This window comes from Schistocerca gregaria, chromosome 8 (assembly GCF_023897955.1).
Source record: "Schistocerca gregaria isolate iqSchGreg1 chromosome 8, iqSchGreg1.2, whole genome shotgun sequence".
Taxonomy (NCBI): Eukaryota; Metazoa; Arthropoda; class Insecta; order Orthoptera; family Acrididae; genus Schistocerca; species Schistocerca gregaria.
In genome coordinates, this window is record NC_064927.1 from 438294444 (window position 1) to 438314387 (window position 19944).

The 19944-nt window shown below is 42.6% G+C and overlaps 1 long non-coding RNA gene across 1 annotated transcript; it reads right to left on the reverse strand.

Moving 5' to 3' along the window:
• Positions 1 to 1013: 1013 nt before the first annotated feature.
• On the reverse strand, positions 1014 to 14199 carry LOC126284305 (uncharacterized). Its single transcript, XR_007551467.1, has 4 exons — positions 14094 to 14199; positions 6509 to 6613; positions 6029 to 6147; positions 1014 to 1219 (listed from the first exon to the last, which is right to left on the reverse strand). It is a non-coding gene; the product is annotated as an uncharacterized LOC126284305 (long non-coding RNA).
• Positions 14200 to 19944: the final 5745 nt, after the last annotated feature.

Here is a 19944-nt window from a genome sequence, read left to right on the forward strand (position 1 = left end):
TGAGGGCGGCCAGGGCTCTTTCTTTACATACACATCCTGTATCTAGAAACTGTCGACATCATCTGCGAATGTTCCACCCACTTGGAGGATCAATTTGGTACCTCTACCAGAAACGTCTTTGCACTGTAATCACGGAATTGTACTTCGCAAAATGGAGAACACGAAATGATATCTGCTGTGGAGTCGCCATTTTAAACATATGGCGGTTACCAAGCAAAACAAAAGACAGTTGAGTTCTGGCGGCTATTAATATAAACTAGACTATGTATTCGTTTCTCCAATAGCCGAGCCGAGGGGCAGTGATCGATAGTTTGGACAAAATAATACTTTGTAATACATATATTTTTGAAACGCCCTGTATTTTACCTGTTCCTTGGTATCTTTTCCAAACAATGTGCCTTATCATGACCAATAATAAATATTGTGAATTTATAAAATCGATTTCTGAAGATTAATTCTATTTGAAGTCAGTTCCTCTCCTCCTTTGAACAACAGCTCCTCGTGAAGTGAGTAATAGAAAAGGCAACGAAATGCAATAATATAGTTGTAAGATTGTGTTACGTTCAGAAAATTTAAACCACTCCATATGTAATCAGGTTCGATCAAAAAGCGTTTCCGGTGAGCATAATTTAAATCAGGGTTCCCTGTTAATTCTAAATCCCGGTCGAGTGCATCGATGTTCAGAAAAATAGCTATCCCTGTCTCTCAAAAATAACTGTACACTTAGACCAACTCCTTTGCACTTTTCCAGTGTTCTACCGACGACCCGTAACCTGACATCTGATTTACCTTCGACTGAACTTCTGTGATCGTTCCATTTCATATCCCTACAAATTATTACAGTTATTTGCATGCGGTGACATGTTCCATTTGTGACTCGCTGAAATTGTGCTTTTCTCGTTCCGTGAACTGCAAAATTCAACATTTCTGTAATATTCGAAAGAAATCAATCACAGGTATTGAGAAGAAGGTAATGTACATGTTGGTCAGAAATAACAAGATAACACAGTACGTACTTTTGAATTTTTTTATTATTTACAAAGTGACGCAGATAAATTTCAAATTAATAGAAACGTTTTCGGTGCAGGTGGACTTCATGGAAGCTGTATACATGCTGAAATGTTCTCGAGGACAGTAGAAGGCGTACGTCGCTGCTGCCACTACAGGTGTTATTAACTGCTGACATTCTTCAGCAACAGCCTGGATTCGGAAGGAATCCCTGCGACGGGAAAGAAAGATACCATTAGCTGAGCTGTATAGGTGAACTTAATTCTTTTAATTTAGCCTAGCCTCACACTCTGGGATATTTCTCTCCTATGTTACATGCTCTTGACGTCTCAAGCTTTGGGGAATGCTGTCAAACGCTTCCATAATTTTAGACGTTATTTCTGTTGCAAGAGTCATGTTCAAGAGCTGCTCCAGTGCTGCAACTGTTAATTCAAGTGTGTTGCTCGGGTTATTGGGTAGGTACCCCCACGATCGATACCGAAACAGTAAACCTGAAAGCTGATTTACTGAAGTGGGGCTGCGTCTGTGGACTTATGAGGGTTTAGAAAGAGTTTACCTGCACCCTGTCCACAGTAAAGAGCCCTGCTTATATAACATTTAACGAGTGTGTGTGTGTGTGGGGGGGGGGGGGGGGGGGGAGGGGAGCGCACTCTTACGCTTTTACTGAACAGAATCAAGCTGTCTTATTCTTGTCACGTAACTGACTAAGAACAGTTTGACAGTTATATCTCAGTACGTAAGCCAGCCAGCTACCAAGAGGGACAAATTCCAACAATTACGAATATATATTCTTGAATGTCAAAGTTGTTATGCTTGTACATAGGCATGACATGCAGGAATTTTGAAACAAGATACAAAGAACACATCAGATGTTGGAAGTATGAAACAAACCATTCCACATTTGCAGAGCATTTAAAACGCCATAACCATCATCCTACAAACATGTAACAAGAAATGAAAACAATGAGAATAAGCAACCATGACAAACATCTTATACAAACGCAAGAAAACTTCCACCGGCAGAAAGCCATAGCACAAAACAAACGTGTGATAAATGAACAAACACACATCAGCAAAGGCTCCCTACTACACCTAACAATGGAAATGATAACATAATACAAAAAAACTTTTCCCCACACAATCTGGACACACACACACACACACACACACACACACACACACACACACACACACACACACAGCCCAAAAAAACAAAAACAAACAAAAAAGTATACCGCACAAACATACATACACACACACACACACAACATACACACACACACACACACACACACACACACACACACACACACACACACACGCACACAAATGCATACACGAACAGATCACAGATACTTCAATAGTAACACTCGAAAGTTTGGACATTACATTCGATCTTTGGCAAAAACATTTGACAGTCAGCAGCAGAAATCGAAACGTTGCATTGAAACAAGGGTTCAGTTCATAGTGCTGTGGAATGTGGGGAAAAAACCGCAAATTGTCGTTCATAAGAAGAAGAACAGCACCAAAAATGCAACAGGAGCGTAATATGTAAGAAATTGTCCACTCAACCTGTAAGTACAGTTCAAAACATTACTACTTAATAGGAAATACCAACCACCAGAACTGTTTATAACCTATAGGCACAGTGACGAAAAATGTAAATTAAATAGCTAACATATGTACATATACCAGGCCACCCATGACACCTTGCAGATAATAATGGCCAAAAGCGTATGGCACTAAAATTGTGTTTTATTCAGTTGCTGTCAGACGGTCCACAAGTAAAAATTATCAATATAACGTAAGAAAGAAGCTACATTTCTAGCAACAACCTGGTACTGAAAATGAATACCAGAAAACCTAGAGAATCTCTCAGTTCAAATATTTAGGCGAAACTAGCCTGGAAAAGAGTGATTACAATATCAATTGTCACAAAACAGTTTACAAACTTAAAAAGATCTCTACGGCAAAAATGCTGCTCAAAATACACAAAAATGTCACACTACAAAACAGGCATGAAACCATAGTGTCTGTATGGGGTTATAACACTAATTTTAATCGGAAACAGAAACACTGAAGAAACTCAAAAGAGAGAAGGAAAATTAATAAGGAAAATATTTGGTCCATATAGTGTTGACGAAGAAACAAGCAGATTAGGAGCAGATATCGAAATAGAAACCAACTATAGAGCCACTTTCTAACTCTCTCAGGTGCTCCAAACTTCATAGAAAGAAGCTTCTCTGAGTACCTCACAGGTCTAACAGCCCTGGAAGAAAGGGCCTGTCTCATCCCAAGGATGGGATAGCCGAACCAAGGATTCTTGCGTTTCGTTGACAATAATAATCAACGTGAGAAGTATGACTGCGTCCAACCGATCGACAGGGAATATTTACTTGCTACATGGACTCGTTCCCGCGAATATCCTTCAATGCACTGGAAAAATAAACAAACAGTTTTGCGGTGAGCACATAGTGCGTAGCGTAGCGATCACTCTGTTTTAGCCGGCTGGGGTGGCAGAGCGTTTCTAGGCGCTACAGTCTGGAACCGCGCGACCGGTACGGTCGCAGGTTCGAATCCTGCCTCGGGCATGGATATGTGTGATGCCCTTACGTTAGTTAGGTTTAAGTAGTTTTAAGTTCTAGGGGGCTGATGACCTCAGAAATTAAGTCTCATAGTGGTCAGAGCCATTTGAACCATTTTTGAACTCTGTTTTAAATGGTTCAAAAGAAAAGATCGTTTAAATACTGTTTACTGGATAACCGGTTTCACCACACTAAAGGCTCCATCATCAGATATGAATGTAGATTAACATTTATAAAGCATTTGGATATAACGATACTTGAGGCAGATCAGTTGATGTAAACTTTTGTGACAATGATTTTATATCAGCTGGTCCGCCTCATGTATCGTTATATCGAAAAGTTTATAAATGCTAATCTACATTGAGATTCGATGATAGCACCTTTAGTGTGTTGAAACCGGTTATCCAGTAAACAATATTTAAGCTATCTTGGCTTTTGAATCATTTCTAAAATTAACAGTTGTCTTGCGGCTCTCAGCATGTGCCAGACTTTATTTTTGATGTCATTTCGAAGATTTGCGTGTCAGTTTCGCTCCTGATCAAGTAGTTTCTCATTTGATCTCACGAGGCTTAAGGAACCCCACTTTGCCACTCCTTATGCCACAGAAAAAAATAAAGCCAGAAGGAATTGAAGGAATTGAAGACATCATCTTTCCGACAGCAAACAACGATCATTATTTTGAGCTCTTCCACTTCATTGAAGAACGAAAGAAACGAACTGCTTGTTTTGATCTGCTTAAATTATCGACCATTTCTTAGCCCCAAGACAGTTATTTGATTGCAAAAATGGTGCACCTCCTTAGAGATATAATTACAGAGTGCTGTTCTAAATCATTGAACGGCAAGCACGATAATGGATGGCAAGGTTTGTGATCTTTATGATTACGCGACGAAACTTTGCGCTATCTTTCTTTGGGGACTATCGAAGTCTCTGTTGCCAACCCAGTTAAAAGGCTTGGAAACTGAGATACCATACAAGAAGAGTTTGTGACAGTAGGTACCAGAAGCACCGTCGACATCCGATCGCACCAGGAACATCGCTGCGCGCAAACCAATCTTGCTGCCCGCGAGAATCACGCCCCCTGTTGATGCAAGTGAGATAGAAACATTGCCCGATAGGCAGACAGTGGTTATCTTCAGTAGAAACAAAAAAGTGAATAGAATTATCGTGTGTGGACAAAGACCGCTTTTCTAGAGATTTACTGAGTACGGTTAGTTTGGAACTATTTTTCTAATAGTACATCAAGACAAATGATTAGTTTTCTAACGACTTAGTTCAGAGAACATTGTTTAGTTTGTGCACTGAACTGTAGTTAAGAAGTTAAACTTGCATTCTACAACTGCTGTAGCCACCATTCCCACACTAAACTAAACTCCATCCGAACAGGCCATGAAGGCTCAACGGTACCGACTGGCCGCCATGTCATCCTCAGCGCAAAGGCGTCACTGGATGCGGATATAGAGAGGCATGAAGTCAGCATACCGCTCTCCTAGGCGCATGTCAGTTTACGACACCGAGCGTTCCCAAAGTTTTTCTGTGATTCTTTCATTGAAACCACGTATCCTTCCTACCATGACGCCTCCATTAGTCTTTTTCAGCGACAGCGAGATTTTCATCAAAGCACAACAGAAACAGGACTGAGGCAACAGTAATATTCAATTCTAGACTTTCTGATCGAGTTGTGGAATGTCTGAGCAAAGTGCTGAAGGCTGATAAAGGGTGTAGGAAAATCTAGCCTGTCTACTCGATGTCCGTCGTGTGACACATTGGCCCTTAGAGTACCTATTGCCATTGTTTATCAAAATTAACAAATATTTTACGGGCTGTTTCGGAAATTACATGAGAATGAACGCTAAGGTTCTGTGGTGGTTCCATCTAACTCTATTACAGTAGTAAACATTTGAAGCAGAATGCTATAAAATTTCGTCTGAAACGTTTTCGAACCAGTCTGCATCATATGAAACCGATACCTGCTACCGGTTAGTGTCATTAAATAATTTCTGTTGTTCAAATCCTTATCTCATGACAAGTGTGAAGGTGTAAAAGAAGGTGTCATATATTGAATGCGATCCCAAGGGTAAAAATCAGACAGAAACTGACAAATTCCAGAACTTTTCATAAAAATTTTGATATGTAAGGGATGTAATTGAGCATAAACAGACATAATGTCTGCAGGGATACCGCAATCGATTTTTCTATAATGTTACTTATAATCCGTCTTGATTGCAAGAATGTTCATTCACATGACCGGTTTCGGTTCCTCTAGAACCATCTTCAGATCTACAATTACAGGAGTAACCGAAATTGTAGATCTGAAGATGGTTCTAGAGAAACCGAAACCGGTCATGTGAATAAACACTTTTGCAAATCAAGAGGGATTATAAGTAACAGGGTGTAACTCAGTTAAATATGGCTAACAGCCTGTATAAATTTACCTTTTGTCTTTAGTCGTAAGGACAGGCTTTGAAGGATAAGGCTGACTGTTTCCCGTCCTCCTGTCAGGGACACGTCTGGCATTTGACCCTGCACGACGTGCCCGGCTCACAGAAAATCTCTGCAACGATAAATCACCACAGATTTCTATGTGAAATTTTATTCACTATCTCTTGAGAACAATGTCGGGGCTCTTAAAGTAGCGAACATATTTAATTTATGCAGCGACTTGAACACCCGGAGGCACTTATGAGTCTAAAATTCTACTGTGATAGAATTAAAAATAATACAAGGGATAGTAGATAAGATGTAAAGAAGAGGTACAAGAGTACAGTACAAGTAACACTCGGGGTTCAGCTTCCAACCTGACAGCTGAAGCTCTGCAGAAAATTTGTGTGTTATATAAAGGCATTAAATGTCGTAGCACTAAATGCATTGCATTTCGAAGCGAAGTGTCAAACAAAAAGAGGGCGCAAACTCACGTCTCTTAACGGGCTGGCAGCCCTTGCGTGTGCAGGCCCAGACTCCAGTGGGGGTGCAAGTGCATGTGTTGCAGTCTTGTTTCTTTGTCTGGCCAGGTGTACATTCTGGAAAAAATCAAAATACGTTTCATCTTAGGTTGTGAATCACAGCTGGGCTATCCATTCCATATGGCAACTAATTTGTAAGTAAATGTCTATACTCCCAGGAATGGGGGAAAGAAATACAGTAGAAGAAGAATCTGAAGCTTTGAGGGATGAAGTAGTGAAGGCAGCAGAGGATCAAGTAGGTAAAAAGACGAGGGCTATTGGAAATCCGTGGGTAACAGAAGAAATACTGAATTTAGTTCAAAAATGGTTCAAATGGCTCTGAGCGCTATGGGACTCAACTGCTGTGGTCATCAGTCCCCTAGAACTTAGAACTACTTAAACCTAACTAACCTAAGGACATCACACACATCCATGCCCGAGGCAGGATTCGAACCTGCGACCGTAGCAGTCGCACGGTTTCGGACTGCGCGCCTAGAACCGCGAGACCACCGCGGCCGGCCTGAACTTAGTTGATGAAAGGAGAAAATATAAAAATGCACTAAATGAAGCAGGCAAAAAGGAATACAATCTCAAAAATGAGATCGACAGGAAGTGCAAAATGGCTAAGCAGGGATGGCTAGAGGACAAATGTGAGGATGTAGAGTCTTATCTCACTAGTGGTAAGATAGATACCGCCTACAGGAAAATTAAAGAGACCTTTGGAGATAAGAGAATCACTTGTATGACTATCAAGAGCTCAGATGGAAACCCAGTTCTAAGCCAAGAAGGGAAAGCAGAAAGGTGGAAGGAGTATATAGAGGGTCTATACAAGGGCGATGTACTTGAGGACAATATTATGGAAATGGAAGAGGACGTAGATGAAGATGAAATGGGAGATATGATACTGCGTGAAGAGTTTGACAGAGCACTGAAAGATCTAAGTCGAAACAAGGCCCCAGGAGTAGACAACATTCCATTAGAACTACTGAAAGCCTTGGGAGAGCCAATCCTAAACTCTATCATCTGGTGAGCAAGATGTATGAAACAGGCGAAATATCCTCAGATTTCAAGAAGAACAAAATAATTCCAACCCCAAAGAAAGCAACTGTTCACAGATGTGAAAATTACCGAACAATCAGTTTAATAAGCCACAGCTGCAAAACACTAACACGAATTCTTTACAGACGTATGGAAAAACTAGTAGAAGCCGACCTTGGGGAAGATCGGTTTGAATTCCGTAGAAATGTTGGAACACGTGTTAGAAATACTGACCCTACGACTTATCTTAGAAGAAAGATTACGGAAAGGCAAACTTACCATTGTAGCATTTGTAGACTTAGAGAAAGCTTTTGACAATGTTGACTGGAATACTCTCTTTCAAATTCTAAAGGTAGCAGAGGAGTGAAAGGCTATTTACAGTTTGTACAGAAACCAGATGGCAGTCGAGGGACATGAAAGGGAAGCAGTGGTTGGGAAGGGAGTGGGACAGGGTTGTAGCCTCTCCCAGATGCTATTCGATCTCTATATTGAGCAAGCAGTGATGGAAACAAAAGAAAAATTCGGAGTAGGTATTAAAATCCATGGAGAAGAAATAAAAACTTTGAGGTTCGCCGATGACATTGTAATTCTGTCAGAGACAGCAAAGGACCTGGAGGAGCAGCTGAACGGAATGGACAGTGTCTTGAAAGGAGGGTACAAGATGAACATCAACAAAAGCAAAACAAGGATAATGGAATGTAGTCAAATTAAATCGGGTGATGCTGAGGGAATTAGATTAGGAAATGAGACACTTAAATTAATAAAGGAGTTTTGCTATTTAGGGAGTAAAATAACTGATGATGGTCGAAGTAGAGGGGATATAAAATGTAGACTGGCAATGGCAGGGAAAGCGTTTCTGAATAAGAGAAATTTGTTAACATCGAGTGTAGATTTAAGTGTCAGGAAGTCGTTTCTGAAAGTGTTTGTATGGAGTGTAGCCATGTATGGAAGTGAAACATGGATGATGAATAGTTTGGAGAAGAAGAGAATAGAAGCTTTCGAAATTTGGTGCTGCAGAAGAATGCTGAAGATTAGATCGGTAGATCACATAATTAATGAGGAGGTATTGAATAGAATTGGGGAGAAGAGGAGTTTGTGGCACAACTTGACAAAAAGAAGGAACCGGTTGGTAGGACATGTTTTGAGGCATCAAGGGATCACAAATTTAGCATTGGAGGGCAGCGTGGAGGGTAAAAATCGTAGAGGGAGACCAAGAGATGAATACACTAAGCAGCTTCAGTACTGGGAGATGAAGAAGCTTGCACAGGATAGAGTAGCATTGAGAGCTGCATCAAACCAGTCTCAGGACTGAAGACCACCACAACAAGAACCACAACGACCCATGGCTCTACCCATCATTCGATCCCAGCGAAATCCTACATTTCAGCAGGATAATGCACTCCCGCATGTTGAAGGTCCTGTACGGGTCTTTCTGGATACAAAAACATGTTCGACTGCTGCCGTGGCCAGCACATTCTGCAGATCTCTCACCAATTGAAAACGTCTGGTCAATGGTGGCCGAGGAACTGGCTCGTCACAAAACGCTAGTCACTCCTCTGTATGAACTGTGTTATCGTGTTGAAGCTGCATGGGCAGCTGTACCTGTACGCGCCATCCAAGCTCTGTTTGACTCAAAGCCCAGGGATATCAAGGCCGTTATTACGGCCACAGGTGGTTGTTCTGGGTACTGTTATCTCAAGATCTATGCACCCAAATTGCGTGAAAATGTACATGTCAGTTCTAGTATAATACATTTATCCAATGAATTCCCGTTTATCATCTGCATTTCTTCTCGGTGTAGCAATTTTGACGCCCATTAGTGTATATATCTTTCAAAAGGCAGGTAGTAACCACAAGTATGGTTTTAAATAACTCGTTAGTAGGTGTATCCTGTTTACTTGCAGGAATAGAGCGTATGTGACGTGATTCTATACCAATTGTTAGAGAGAATAAACTGACTGCAGCAATTAACAGCAGGATCGCTCCGGTAATATTTTTACACACAAGCGACTTAATCTTTGATAACCCCCATCTGCCGCTCCTGTCAGTTTGACACTCCAAGGAACGATTTCTGTTGACGCGGCCTGAAACAGACCCTGATTATCGGTAATGTTTTATGTGTGCTTTCAGAATATTGAGGCTGACTTCCAAAAGCTTAACGAACTTACAGTTAGCGGAAGAAAGAAAAAATCTAAGGGTCGTATAGAGTACAGACTATCGCTACGTGCCAGGTTCGGGCTCGGTCATGAAACAATGCGAGGGGATATTCACTGTTGATGATCCGCCCTTACGGCACCAGCCCTCGCAGATACGCTTAGTGGTGTAAGGAAGAATTAAGAAAAACATAGGTTATGGACGAAGAGGAAGACTTCAATAGTGTTAAGGGGCACAAAAATGTATAATATTCGGATAACAATTTAACATTAGTAGACATCTACCTCATAATGTCTGCGAATACGAAATATGTGTTCAGTATATTTAAAACGATATATAAAAAGCATATTACGAGATGGTCGTAGTGTACAAATCGTTCTCATCAGACTAAACACGTTTTGAAGCAACATCGCACATCCATAGTAACGAAAGTAGACGTAAAAGTAATCAGCAAGGACCACTGTCATGAAAACCTAGTGATACTTAAAGACAACTACAACGCCCACACTCCCGTTCTCACTCACGAACAATTTCCAGTCCCCGTATAGCACGGTGGAACACAAATAGCATTTTGCAAATAGGTTGCACTGAAATTTAAGGTGTGTAACCCTGGTAACCATATAACTATCGCATTATAAGGCAATCTGAAAATTTCGGCTGTGTTGCACACAAAAAGTGCACCAGAATAGAAACTTAAAGATGTCATGACCTGGGTAGCGGATAGCTCTTATAATATTGACCGAAATGGTTCCAGAAAAAGGATAAGATGTTTATAACGTCATTTCAGGTTACCCGTGGTACTTTCTGGTGGAACAAGGAAACGTCAGGTGCAAATCTAAAGCATGTTCCCAGTTGAACAAGTGAAGGGGCTGAAAACTATCCTATGAAACGCAGTGTTATGGAGTAAGTAATAAATTAAGACACAAAGTAATTACAGACATTGACTGCGAGTGAGAAACTGATTTAAATCCCCGGAAAGTTTGAAAATTTGCGCCGGACCGGGTTTCGAAATCGGGTCTCCTGCTTACTAGGCAGACACGAAAGACCAGACAACACATATCTGTAAGTAATAAATATAGTTTAGAATCAGGGACGAAACAGTTAGCTGCACAACGAAAAAAAGACAAGTTTGATAGAACACGTCGTGAAGACATCAAGGAATGTTTAAAATGGCAACGGCGGAGGTAAAATTACAGAGGGAGACCAATGCACAAATATAGTAGATAGGTGGATATGGGTAGGAGTAGTTGTTCTGAAATGTAGGGACTTTCACAGGACAGAGTTGCGGACAGAGCAGTATCGAATCAGTCTCCGGGCTGAAGACCACAACAACTGAAGCAACAGTCCAGTTTAAGTCCTGTTCCTATTGGTGAAACCCTTTACATTAAGCTGAAGTACGCGGCCCTGAGGGAGGCCTCTGATTTGCACCAGTCTTGGACTCTGCCCTTATGTGTGAGAACAGAATGGGCATATGATTAGTGAAACTGAATAGTTCTAATTTCTAGGTGTTCATATAGTAAACTATCATGGAAAAACCACTTTCGGGATCTTGTTCAAAGAGTTAATGCTGCCATTTTTACTATTCGAACGGCATCTGAAGCAAGTGATACACTACTGGCCATTAAAATTGCTACACCACGAAGATGACGTGCTACAGACGCGAAATTTAACCGACAGGAAGAAGAGGTTGTGACATGCAAATGATTAACTTTTCAGAGCATTCACACAAGGTTGGCACCGGTGGCGACAGCTACAACGTGCTGACATGAGGAAAGTTTCAAACCGATTTCTCATACACAAACAGCAGTTGACCAGCGTTTCCTGGTGAAACGTTGTTGGGATGCCTCGTGTAAGGAGAAGAAATGCGTACCATCACGTTTCCGACTTTGATAAAGGTCGGATTGTAGCCTATCGCGATTGCGGTTTCTCCTATCTCGACATTGCTGCTCGTGTTGGTCCAGATCAATTGACTATTAGCAGAATATGGAATCGATGGGTTCAGAAGGGTAATACGGAACGCCGTGCTGGATCCCACCGGCCTCGTATCACTAGCAGATGAGATGACAGGCATCTTATCCCCATGGCTGTAACGGCTCGTGCAACCACGTCTCGATCCCTGAGTCAACAGATGGGGACGTTTGCAAGACAACAACCATCTGCACTAACAGTTTGACGACGTTTGCAGCAGGGTGGACTATTAGCTCGGTGACCATGGCTGCAGTTACCTTTGACGCTGCATGACAGACAGGAGCCCCTGCGATGGTGTACTCAACGACGAACCTGGGTGGACGAATGGGAAAACGTAATTTTTTCGGATGAATCCAGGTTCTGTTTACAGCATCATGATGGTCGCATCCGTGTTTGGCGACATCGTGGTGAACGCACATTGGACGCGTGTATTCGTCATCGCTATACCGGCGTATCACCAAGTGTGATGGTATGGGGTGTCACTGGTTACACGTCTCGGTCACCTCTTGTTCACATTGACTGCACTTTCAACAGTGGACCTTACATTTCAGATGTGTTACGACCTGTGGCTCTACCCTTTATTCGATCGCTGCGAAACACTACATTTCAGCAGGATAATGCACGACCTCATGTTGCAGGTCCTGTACGGGCCTTTCTGGATACAGAAAATGTTCGAGTGCTGCCCTGGCCAGCACTTTCTCCAGATCTCTCACCAATTGAAAACGTCTGGTCAATGGTGGCCGAGCAAATGGCTCGTCACAATACGCCAGTCACTACTCTTGATGAACTGTGGTATCGTGTTGAAGCTGCGTGGGTAGCTGTACTTGTACACGCCATCCAATCTCTGTTTGACTCAATGCCAAGGCGTATCAAGGCCGTTATTACGGCTAGGGGTTGTTGTTGTGGGTACTGATTTCTCAGGATCTATGCACTCAAATTGAGTGAGAATGTAATCACATGTCAATTCTAGTATAATATATGTGTCCAATGAGTACCCGTTTATCATCTGTATTTCTTCGTGGTATAGCAATTTCAATGGCCAGTATTGTAGTTCGACACGAAAAATACTCTACGTTGCTTATTTTCATTCGCTTTTGACGCATGGTATTAGGTATTTTGGGGTAATTCCTCCGTTCTCAAAGGATGTTTTTGACTCAGAAATGGGAAGTTCGGGCAATAATTGGTGTAAGTTCGCGAACCTCTTGTGGACCCCTGTTCAATAGTCTGGGTATTCTGACATTGGCCTCTCGTTTCTTGTTACAATATCAGCTTACTGCAAGAATTAGCAGCTTTCACTCAGTTAATGCTAGGCAAATACCCAATCTGCAATTGGATCGCACTTCCTTGACTCTTGTGCAGAACGTACAGGTATGTGCAGTATACTGGTGCATCCATTTCCATCCAGCTACTATAATAATTCAAATATCTTAGAGTGATCCACGCACTTTCGAATTGAAACTGAAGAGTTTCGTTGTGTGTTACTCATTGTATTCCATCGAGGAGTTCGTTGAAAAATTAAGCTAACTGCTGTGTTACATTGTTGATTGCATTTAAATAAACTTGTGCTTGTCTTTTTTGTGTTGATCAACATTTTTTTTCTGTTACTAATCTTATGTTGTAATTTAATATTAATACACGGACACATTGCATGACCTGGGATATTTGCTCCTACATCTATATCTACATCTACATTTATACTCCGCAAGCCACCCAACGGTGTGTGGCAGAGGGCACTTTACGTGCCACTGTCATTACCTCCCTTTCCTGTTCCAGTCGCGTATGGTTTGCGGAAAGAACGACTACCGGAAAGCCTCCGTGCTCGCTCGAATCTCTCTAATTTTACATTCGTGATCTCTTCGGGAGGTATAAGTAGGGGGGAGCAATACATTCGATACCTCATCCAGAACCGCACCCTCTCGAGACCTGAGCAGCAAGCTATATCGCTATGCAGAGCGCCTCTCTTGCAGAGTCTGCCACTTGAGTTTGCTAAACATCTCCGTAACGCTGTCACGCTTACCAGATAACCCTGTGACGAAACGTGCCGCTCTTCTTTGCATCTTCTCTATCTCCTCTGTCAACCCGACCTGGTAAGGATCCCACACTGATGAGCAACACTCAAGTATAGGTCGAACGAGTGTTTTGTAAGCCACCTCCTTTGTTGATGGACTACACTTTCTAAGGACTCTCCCAATGAATCTCAACCTGGCACCCGCCTTACCAACAATTAATTTTATGTGATCATTCCACTTCAAATCGTTCCGCACTCATACTCCCAGATATCTTACAGAAGTAGCTGCTACGAGCGTTTGTCTCGCTATCATATTATCATACAATAAAGGATGTGGTCCTAGGGAATCCGACGAATAAAATAAAATAAAACGTCAAGTGTAGGACTCACCCTGTTCGGCCTGAACCAGGACGACGAGAAGGAAAGCGGCACAGAAAGCGAGAGCGAGCTTCATGGTAAGAGGTGAGCGGTGCTGGTGACGACGTGGTGCGTCGACAGCCGCAGCCGGCGTCGGGACGCTCTATATACCGCCGCAACTCCCCTCCAGGAAGCCGTGGCTCAAACGAGGGGGGTGGGTGGTGAGGTGGGGGTGGGGGAAGTGGGAGGGGGGGGGGGCGGGTCCGCGAAGCCAACTCTTCCTGGAAACATACCGCTGGGTTGACAGATGCGATTCCTCCAGATCTTTAAGGGCATCGGGCTTCGTTATTTGCTCGTGTATTTCCACGCACGTCTGCAAGACTTTTCGCCAGAACTATGTCGTACATTTTGTGAAATGAGCGGTGAGGGTAGCGGAGGAGGCGAGGGGGCGAGGTGTCGAGCTGGTAAGAGGAGGTATGAACACCCTACACTTGAATGAACGACATACATACACTGATGTGACCAACGTCATGGGTTACCTCATAATGTCGTGTCGGTCCTCCTTTTGCCTGGCATAGTGTGACAGGTCGAAATGACACGGATTCTACAAGTCGTTGGAAGTCCTCTGCAGAAATACTGACCCATGCTGCTTCTATAGCCGTCCATAATTATCAGTGCAAGATTTTGCGCACGAACTGACCTCTCGATCGCCGGCCGGGGTGGCCGAGAGCTTCTGGGCCCTTCAGTCTGGGACCTCGCGACCGTTACGGTCGCAGGTTCAAATCCTGCCTCGGGCATGGCTGTGTGTGATGTCCTTAGGTTAGTTAGGTTTAATAAGTTCTAAGTTCTAGGGGACTGATGACCTCAGATGTTAAGTCCCATAGTGCTCAAAGCCATTGAACCATTTTTTTGACCTCTCGATCATTTCCCTTAACTGTTGGTGGGACGTATGTCGGGCGATCTGGGTGAATAAATCATTAGCCGTATTGTCCGAAATGTTTACAAACCAGTCGCGAACAATTGTGGCCAAGTGTCATTCACTGCTTCCCTCGTTCTTTCCGACGATTAAACCCATGAATGTCTGGAAATGGTCTCCAAGTGCCCGAACTTAACCACTTCCTGCCAATGATCGGTTCAGTTGGACCACAGGACTAAGTTCATGCCATGTAAACGCAGTCTACAGCACTATGGAGCCAACATCTGTGTGCACAGTCCCTCATTGACAACATGGGTCCTTGGCGTCTTGTGGTCTATGCCACACTCGAACATTACGATCAGCTCTTACCTACTAAAATCGGATCTCATCTCACTACGTCACGATTTTTCGGTCGTCTATGGTCCAATGATGAAAATTATATGGACTGATAAGGCAAGAAATGAAGAGATTCTGCGCATAATCGGAGAGGAAAGAAATATATGGAAGACACTGAGAAGAAGAAGGTACAGAATAATAGGACGTCTGTAAAGTATCAGGGAATGACTTCCATCGTATTAGAGGGAGCTGTAGACGAAGACAGAGATTGGAATGTATACAGAAAATAGTTGAGGACGTGGGTTGCAAGTGCTACACTGAGATGAAGAGGTTTGAGAGGGATTCGTGGCCAGTGGCATCAAACCAGTCAGCGGCCATAGCCCATTAACGACAAATTTCACCACACTGACCTAACGGATACATACGTTGTTTGTCCCTCATTGATTTCAAATGGTTCAAATGGCTCTGAGCACTATGGTAGTTAACACAGCTGAGGCCATCAGTCACCTAGAACTTAAAACTACTTAAACCTAATTAATCTGCATCGTTGATATGTTATTTTGGAATTGCATGTCGGCCTGCAGTTCTCAGATTATAGAGCTCCTTCCACATTTTTTTTTTCCGCGCTGGCAGTGTTCCGAGTGCGACATTCAGTTTTGCTGTGACTTTTACAGCAATCAATCTCTTCTTTTTCGTCGCAATCCTCTTCAATGATTGTGTCACGAACAAAGACTTTCATCCACGTTGTGACTTCGCGGATGATGTTTTTTCAGCTTTTCCTGTCTGCGGCACAAATCTTCGGTACAGTGCCTCTTGGAACACCAAACAATTAATTACAGAAGCAGCAGAATGAGCACGAACAATTCGGCCACATTCGAAATCACTTAGCTCCGGCATACTGCACTCACAACAACGTAGAACCCTTGCAACGTATTGAGGACACTTCACAGGTGCCATCCGTGGTCAAATACAACAGCGCATCCTGCAGGCTGGCCTATCATTTGCATTACTCTTCAACTATCCATTTCTCGCGGTATTTTCGTACATTTTCCAACCCCTGTATCTGTTATGCGGTAGGTAGTATCATCATAACAATAATGACAAGGAGATTCATGTCAGTAAGGTGTAGTTCGCCATGTCGTCATTTATTACATACACGACTTTGATGTTGCCACTGTGGATAGTCTGTGTGATGTCGACGGTAAGTGGCTGGTGGCTTCTGCCAGATTTGTGTGGGGCAATGGACTACATGTGGTTATAGAGAAGTGAGTACATGATACGTTTATGCAGCATGAAAGCGAACTCTACTGGCAAAATTCAAGATGGTTTTCAGGGATGTTTTAATATAAAAGGTAAGTGGTCTCCGACGGCTATTTACAGAAATGTCGCATTTCGTTTAATTTCTAACCACCGCGTATCTTCGTATCTGTAATTCACCGAAATTATCTGCATGACAGTTCAAGCGTCGACGTTATCACTCATTAACGATTCATAGGAGACCACGGGTCCCTTACACCAACATACTCACAAAATAACCCGAATAACCTGTAAACATTTGTCGGTGCAGTTTGTGTTCATCCTGTGCATGTGTGTGTGTGTGTGTGTGTGTGTGTGTGTGTGTGTGTGTGTGTGAGAGAGAGAGAGAGAGAGAGAGAGAGAGAGAATGGTTCAAACGGCTCTAAGCACTATGGGTCTCAACATTTGAGGTCATCAGTCCCCTGGGCTTAAACTACTTAAACCTAACTGACCTAAGGACAGTACACACATCCATACCCGAGGCAGGATTCGAACCTGCGACCGTAGCAGCAGAGCGGTTCCGGACTGAAGAGCCTAGAATCGGCTGGACAGAGAGATAGAGAGAGAGAGAGAGAGAGAGAGAGAGAGAGAGAGAGATTATGTGTGCATAGGGATCTGTCGTATTTGTTTGTGAGATAACAATCAAAGTTAGGAAGGAATATCAAGACTATAGAATCACACAGATTGCCTCGAATAGCTGGTTCCTGCGCTTAGGCATCATGGTATCGCCTGAGTGGTTACGTCTTTTTGCCAAAGAAACCGAAATTAAGGGTAGGATATCCAGAGGAACTGAAGGTTTGACTCAGCGCTTGTTCAGATGACGTAGGTGGTAGCTCACTGCCTTAGTTTTAATCCCATGGCTCTCAGCACTATAGGACTTAACAGGTATGGTCATCAGTCCCCTAGAACTTAGAACTACTTGAACCTAACTAACCTAAGGACGTCACACAACACGCAGCCATCACGAGGCAGAGAAAATCCCTGACCCCGCCGGGAATCGAACCCGGGAACCCGGGTGTGGGAAGCGAGAACACTACCGTTAGGGCGCATATTTCTAACAATTCGGCTTTATGTTCTCTGAGAGTTTCCGTTGCACTCACCTTCAAATCTCAATTTAAGCACTCTTAAGGTCATTGTTACACATTTTATCTTGGTTATAACGAAACTGCGGATCTGGTGGAGCGTTACTGGATAACTTTCATGTATTTCGTCAGATATTCTTCGTAAGAGCCCCAAAGAATCGAGCACTTTTCCGGAAATCGTCAAACTAGAATTTCGTATGGGGACTATTCAGTGTTTTCCATTTTATTTCCAAACCACGTTTCATGCGTTCATTTAATTTTAATGTCACTTCTTACGTTTACTGTTGGGTATTTCAACACTGAGATTAAGTTCAGTATTTTTCCACTGACACTGGAACCTGAGAGTGTTATTTCTATTGTTTATACACATCATATTTAATTTTTTCGCGTTTGAGAACATTCTCTTGTTGAATACAAATGGATGTAAAACTAATCTCGTGTTTCTGGTTACATTCACCTTCTAGCGAGACTTAATTGATTACATTTACCTATTAAATTTCGTGGGACTATGCGGGCTAAAGGTCTTTGATGATGAAACTAGTTAGTATGTCGTTTGATTCGAAAATTTATAAAAAAATTAATTGCAGGACAAAAATGCAAGAAAACAGAGTCTGCTACTGCTACAACATATTACAGAGAAATGTTCTCAAGCACTGTGGAGAACACTTGTGCAGACTGGAAGGAGTGTGTCACCAAGGCAATCTTTATACATGGGTTTTCTTACTTGGAGTTTATCACTCAGTTTTTTCAGTTCAGCTTGAAGTCTGTAGAAAATGTAAGTTGCTTAATAGTGGATACCTTTCTGCGAAATGGATAAGGAAGTGTTACACAAGTGTACAACTTATTTCCATCTACATTGAAGCGCCAAAGAATCTGGTATAGGCATGCGAATTCAAACACAGAGATACATAACCAGGCTGACGATGGCGGTGCGGTCTGCAACGCCTATACAGGGTGTCCCCGGTCACCGGTATCAATGTAGGGCTTGGGACCATGAATGTACATATTTGGAAACACTCTAAAACGAAAGCATATGTGTTTTTTAACTTATGTTTTTTTAAATGGACCTCCTATATTTTTTCTTCAGCAATCCATAGCACATACACAATGGCGTTGATTGCATAGCACTATTCCCATTACATCCCGAGATATTGAGACGCGAAGTTGACGCTTGAAACAGCCGACATGTGCTGCAAGCGCACGTCCTGAGGCTCAGGCGTGAACCCCATGCTGCCCGTAATCGCGATGTGATTGACATGTGTAATCACACTTCCATACTTATCAAGAGGTCCGAAACGAATAATACGGTCTGCTGCTATCAACTCTCATAAGCACATAATGGTTTCCGTCTTGCACGTTTTACATATCTACGTACACAATATGAACCAGTACCGATCGGTGTGCACCAGTCAGGTTGTCTTATTTATCCTGCACACCGAAAATAAGGTTTATCTAATGCGTTATATGACTCATTGTACCTGTCGCGCAGGGCCTGGCTCTACCTAGTCAAGTGTCCAACGTAGTTCCCACTACTGCCACAGTTACCACTTCGCCTTATTTACGATTTGCGACCCATGCAAACTCCTGTACTCCACCACCCTTCGAGCATCCCATTTGTTGTTGCTTTGGGGTGCAGTACATTGCTTGCCAGTGTAGTCGTGCATCAGAGTAATCTAGTGACGGCGCGGAGGTAGTACACATTGTGAATAAACGTTGTGTTGTGCAACTTATACTGTACAGTATAATGTACACACATGAAGATATGGTAGAAATGCTGCTGATCTATGGAGAATGTACGTTGACGGGAAATACGTTATGAGATTGCTTGTTTGTTGATAGTACTGTTAGCGAACATTATGATTATTAAGTTAATATGTCTGTTTTCTACCCTACTCTACATATCTGTACTGTACCCTGTTGTAGGTGGACGAAATGCTGTTCAAGCAGAACGACTGTACAGAAGACGATTCCCTGACAAGCCATCGCCTACGCGCTGGATGTTCGGTCGTCTCACATCTCGTCTACGTGAAACGGAAAGCTTAAATCCAAGACCTCGACATCGTCCTAAAACACGAACAGATGAACGTGCTGAAGTTGCTATGCTCGCTACCATAGCTGTGAATCCTGAAATCAGCACACTTCAAATTGAACGTGAAGTTGGTGTGTCGAAATCAAGTGCACAGCGTATTCTTAAACGTCATAAATTTTATCCTTACCATGTTCATTTACACCAGGATCTTCATGGAAATGACTT